The sequence below is a fragment of the Sinocyclocheilus anshuiensis genome, unplaced genomic scaffold, assembly GCF_001515605.1.
Source record: "Sinocyclocheilus anshuiensis isolate Anshui unplaced genomic scaffold, SAMN03320099.WGS_v1.1 scaffold1442, whole genome shotgun sequence".
Lineage (NCBI taxonomy): Eukaryota > Metazoa > Chordata > Actinopteri > Cypriniformes > Cyprinidae > Sinocyclocheilus > Sinocyclocheilus anshuiensis.
The window spans coordinates 77,244-83,631 of NW_015558616.1; the positions used below are offsets into that span (position 1 = coordinate 77,244).

General features: G+C 35.8%; 1 pseudogene; it reads left to right on the forward strand.

Annotated features, from left to right (window-relative positions):
• The first annotated feature begins 5,827 nt into the window (after nt 1-5,827).
• Nucleotides 5,828-6,388, forward strand: part of LOC107680338 (glycine receptor subunit alpha-4-like) — a 39,320-nt pseudogene continuing 38,759 nt past the window's right edge.

Sequence of the window (6,388 nt, forward strand, 5' to 3'; positions counted from 1 at the left end):
TACTTGCTAGCCAAAATCAAATATAATTTGGAAGCAAATGGATAAAGGGTTTTAATTAAAATGAAGTGTTCTATTAAAGAAAAATGTCTTCAGTTTTCTGGAAGCTGGTTGACAGGAATAAATATTAGCTGTATTATTATAGTTGTGTTAGTTGAATATTATGTATGTATGTTGAACTGAACAGGAGGCAACAGAGAGATAAACCAGAGCAGAAAGACAAATGGGCTTTTAAAGAGAACAGCACTGGTTGATTTATACTCGTCTTCCAGTGCTGTAAAAATGTACACATGCTGAGAACAAAGCAATTAGACAACTGCTCAAAGTTGCTCACACCTAGTACCTGAAGTTTTGCAAGCAAGCTGCAGGCGTACAGCGAGAGGAGCAGCTACCATAAACAAGAGTGCAGGGTTATCTTTATACATAAGCCACACAATGAATTCTCCAAACATTTTCAATCAAATATGACAATGGACACTGCTGCGCAAGGGGAAAGCGGGAGAGAATGTAAAGGGACTACAGGGTGACAGTGCCAGAGATCACAGAATTGGCATGCTAACTTGGCCTAGTTGTACTTGAAAGACAGCATTATCAGGTGTAGAAACACGCTCAAGTGTCACAAAATGAGCCACAAGAAGATTGCAAAGTGGAACATCTGTGAGGAAAAGACATTCAGTGTCTATAAACTTCTTATCTGTTAGCCATAGAAAAAGTCATTGGCTTTCTTTATGCCACTGTCAAGTGCAGCTCCTGCAAGCAGTGAGATTGTGTCCTGTCATGTGGGAATGTGCAACTCTGGGGGGGGAGAAAAGATACAAAATTCCAATGAAACATGAAGATGGAAATTATTTTCATGTAGATATGAAAATACAGTAACGTGTTTTGAGTGTTTGGAATTCTGCCTTAATTTTCTATAGGTGGGCAGCCTGTTCTCTTACTGACTTTTGCCACCCTGCAACCCCGAGCAACTTATTTCATCATTGCAATGTGACCTTTACTTGTCATGTTGAGCTTGTCCAGCTATTAATGTTAATGGCAAAGCTCTCAGCATTCATATACAGCACAGCTGCTAGGCTCCATCAGAGACTGACATGCAGGAAAGAAACAAAGAGGTCAGAGGCAGAAATATACTTTCATTTGTTACAGTCAAATGTATTCGTTTTTTCTCAAATTAGACTTACGGCTTGATTCAAACCTTACATTTTGTTGTACTACTAATCAAAAATATTAATTTTCTCGAAGACAAAAAAAAAAATTAATACAAAGAAAACTATTATAATTTTTCTTTTTACAACTTTATTTCACTATAAACAAAAGTGAAGTATTTTTCACTTGGATTTTCACTTAGAGTAAAACTAAAACATTTGGTCAAAGTTAAATTTATTTAACTTACTATAAATAAAGACAACTTCAAAAAGACCTTAATGTTTATAGGACCTTAATCTGCATCATATTTTCTGTTATACTAACAACATTCACAGGAAATAGTTTACTTTCACGTTGAAAAATAAGGTGGATTCAGCTTTTTGGAAGAGGAATTCCCAGCAAGCCCACTTTTTATCTTCACTGTGGGATTGGTGGAACCTTTCTACGAAGGTTATCATCCTCCTTGAATCTCATAGTTTCCAATGTAATTATGTGTCAGCTAAAGGGAAGAAATATCAGCCACAGAGCATGAAATATGTGCAGCTCTGAAGCATTATTTAATATACTGAGACGTAAAAACACAACAAAGACCTGAAATGACAAATGAAATGTACTGAGATGCCTTATCCTGCACAATTGTTTATTAAGATGGACCAGATACCATGTGAAACCCCACTATTGGAAATGAGGGGAGCTGGAAGGGTTTGCCGTACGATTTTGTGCAACTACAGACTGACAAAACGGGAATGATTCCATCTTAAGTCCGCCATATGCTGTAATCAATAACAGTATGTGTGATTGTAAATATCTATAGAATACTACAACAGCAAATAATATGCAATCAATAATCACTGAACTGATAATAAATGACAAATAAAGATTGGAAGATTATTGTGATTATTCATGTACGCTGATGTACATATTTACAGACCAAGCCTTCGCCCGGCCATTCTTCTTTAAACCCACCACCCTGTGATTGCATTTTACCCTTCACAATAAATGAAAATCACTATTTTATATCAGCTATTTTAATCTTTAACATGAACTAGCTCTGTACAATAGAAATTTTATCCTCTAATTTGAAGTGGTATTTAGCGTTTGACTCCCATACTGATTCCAAAGCCCAATCTAGCACCCTTTTAAGTAACTAAGTTGGTTTGGATGCATGCCCTTAACTGACTTAATATGGTACTGAAGGAATTAAGTGCTGTCTGACAACATTAATGTTCATGAAAGCGTTCCTCAATCAAGTAGCAGTAACTAATTCAAATAGAGCAAGTGTATGTCTAATAACAAAGGAAAAGAAGTTCCACAGAAGTATGGAAATGCATGTGTGAGAGCAGATAAAGGCCACAGAGATTGGATTTAAAGAGGAAAGTGGCATCTTTATGCATGAGAGCTTGAGATATGAGCAGGCACATACTGGGGAGATTCATGCTCTCTCAACAGCCTCACAAAACCCTCTGACATTCAAAACTGCATTCAGATTTATATGAACACTTTTCTTAAAAACCATTTAAGATTTGGATCTATGAAGAGTAGACTTTCTAATCTAAGACTAATCATATGGATCTATATGAGCACTGACTCTTGACATTAAGAAAAATTACTAACTGTGGCATCCTTGTCATCTGTGGTTTGGCTGATTATTGATCTGAAGGTTTGATATGTAACAGCGGACAATTAACAATCAAAACTATTTAAAATGCGATGAAACTGCTATTCTGAAATTGTTCAAACAAGGAAATACTAATAAAACACAAAGGGTATAAACTGTTTAAATACAGTTGAAAAAAAAGCAAACGGCAAACCTTTGCTGGCTCTTTAGTGTGTCATTGTGGATCAGGAAGAGGGTCATCACAGATACTTGAGACTGTAATTCAGTCCTCTTTGGATGTGCACCATATTCAAATAGGGACGGTCTCTTAAAGTGAGAGAGTAATCTGCATAGAAAACCAAATGAGTGAAGATGTAAAACACCCCTTAGCTATATAAGAATTTGATTAGCTGTCTAAATATCTCTTTGCTGCATTTAATCTGTCACAGCTTTTATGATTATTTTATGCTGTAGTTTTCAAGCTTCATACTACATATCATTCAAATATTTAAATATTTTTAAGGGCTGTCATTTAACATGTCGAAATAGTACAATTAATTATTTATAAAATAATACGATTTAAAAAAAAATATGCATTTAATCAATCCTCCAGACTTGTACATAATTCTATAAGGAATTTTAATTGTATTAAATGGTCATGTGACCATTAAAAAAATATATACTAAAAATATTTTTTACCCATTATAATAATGTAATATCTTTGAATTATCTTCATCTGGGAGATTTTCTCAGACATACATATTCATATTCTCAAAAAACAACAACAACAAAAAAACAAACATTACATTAATGCATTAGTAAGTGTGTAATTTTGTAAAATGCACAAGACAAGTCTAAACCCTACGGATCAGAATAGACTTGTGAATAAATGCTCAGTGGTACCTGCTGGTGGAGTCACTGAGATTTGCAGCACTACAGTAGAGTGAATCAGGAAGGCAACAGGACTCCTGAAGCTGTGAAGGACAGCAGAGACAGACATCGGGTACAAACGGGTGACTTAACAACTTGATTTGTGGCCAAGCCATAGCAGCCAATAGGGCAAAGATGTCACAGCAATTGATATTCGACTATATTTGGTTTCCACTTCTATGCCCCTTCATGGTGTTTGGTCCCATCAGGGTGACAGATGGATCTCCAGCTCCATATGTCAGCAGTCCTATAGGGCTCTTTGTGTCAGCCTACAGCCATGTGAGCACCATACACAAGGGAAACCAGAAAGTCAGCTCTGCATAAAGGTGCTATGGCAGTATTGGCACCTGCAGCCTTGACACCCCTAAGCTGAGGGGTACAAACACAGTCCAAATATTTTCACCTCACCAGCCAGTGTTTTTTATTGTAATATATATATATATATATATATATATATATATATATATTTGTCCCTCTGACAGAGGAATTATATAGCTATTTAGCTTGTGATCGCCTATTAAAAAATATGAAATTAAATTTTAATTGAGGTAAAATTGCAGATTTGCAGATCTGCAATTTGAATTTGAATGTAAGGAAGTAGAATTAAAATAAATTGAAATTCACTGCCTTGACAAGATGATGCCTTAATAAAGCGTTGTTTGACAGTTTTGAAAAAAGTTTAATTGTTTTGAAATACTACAAAATTTCTAATTGAATTCAGTGTGTTACTTGCAAGATGCTTGCTTGCTAGACAGACAGACATACAGACAGATAGATAGATAGTTTTTTTTTTCCCCTAGATATATATATTTTTTAGATTAGATAGATATCTCATTATATACAGCAGAATTTTTGGCTGGATTCACTCTGGGATGTTCTCTGAGGCAATGAATTTCACGGTCATAACAAAGAACAGAAATAAAGAGGGGTTGCTTGTGTTTTCTAGCTTCACATTTCTGGTTCATTTTTTTTTTACCAGGCTCTAATGCATCTTTCATAAGCAAGACACCGTACACCAGAAGCACAGAGATAATTGTAGAGGTGAACGTTTAATCTCACGTGTTTTCCCCTGAAAAGATTAAGAAGAGCGAGACCTTTATCTCCTTAGGAGACAGTGGTATCAGTGGTGTCATCCGCTGAGAAGATGAATGACTCCGGCTGAGGCAATTTGATGGTCAGGAGCCACAAGTAATTTTTCATTCAGAATTTAAATTTGTGGTGCCTTTTCATCTTGAGTTTGCAAAGGCAAAAACAGCCCCTTTCAAAAAAAAAAAAAAAAAAAACATTCTTCAGCACCCTGCTGAATGGAATTTCCATGCTGGTCTGAGATGGTTTATGGAGGTTTGGTCTGAATTATTCAGATTTAATTAAAACATAATTTAATCAAATGCATTTATAGTTTAATGTTTGTAATGCTAGAGGAACAAACATTGCAATGTTTAAATTTTAAATTATTTTAAATATTGAAGTGTTTCAATTAGAGCAGGTGTCATGTATATACATACTGTACAAGTATATGTATCTCCATTATCACATTAAGATACATGGTATTTACTATTATAAACCAGCTTTTAAATATTAATATGAAAGCTAGCATATGTTATAAGCACATTTCTTGCTTTCATGTTTTTGGATCTCCTTCATTCCTTCAGTCTACAAATATCTGTGCATTGAAGCAAAGCCTTAAAGTGGTTAGTCCTCCACACTGAGAAAAAGAGAGAGAGAAAAATAACTAACATAAACAAAGCCAGATAAAACAACCTCCATCCTCCTTTCTGATCTCTTAGATCCTTCTCTTTCTGCTCCGCTTCTCAGTGGGCTCACCGCACGCCATCCCCCTGCCTTCAAATGCGCTGCTGGCCCTTTAAATCCTCTACATTATAATTCCTGAAGCAAGCAGCTGGCCATAAAAAAAAGATCGAGAAACAAAGGGAAAAGCACATAGTCTCTTCAAAACACAAACCCAGACACACAGACATGCTTGCTCTCTCACCTGTTCTCCCTGTCATCTGAGGGTGGGGGTGGTGGTGGGGGGGAGGGCACTGTGGAGGATTTTCCAGCCAGCAGAAGTGAGCAAGGAGGAAGGCAGAAGAAGTTTCTTCACAGACAGGCTTGGATCACTCTGCAAGACAATGCATTCCTGTCGAGTTTTACCTGCTCCTCTTTGGATTTGGTAATTCTGTACACTGTAAGTTCTTCAAACGGTCTGAGAGAGAGACACTGAGCAAGAGAATGCTCCCTCAGGTCATAAGGATTTTATACATCTTGTCTTTTTTCTTTTTCCAAGGGGGCTTTATCAGGTAAGACATTAATAGCATGCATATCTGTTGTGTGGTTCTTTTCACAGTGTTTATTGTAAGAAATGTCATTGATTTATTTTCTTTTCTTAAGAGTAATAGTTGGGGGAGATTTTGCTCTGAGATTTTGCAAATGCTCTGCTTGGACTGTAAACTAACTCTCTATTGTATCTGGAAACTTGAGTTGAAGCTTAAACAAGATGGGAAGGTTTTTGTTAGTTTATTTTTATAATTTCAAAATCTTGACTGGTGAATTTAAAATGTAAAACACACAGAAAACAGTCAGTCTATGGAAATGTGGTCTTTTTGTGGTGCTCCTCTCCTGCCAATTCAAGCAAATGAATAAATTCCATCCAATATTTTTTTAGATGAAAGCTGTTGAAATAAGCTCTTTGCAAAATAAATATATAATATATATATA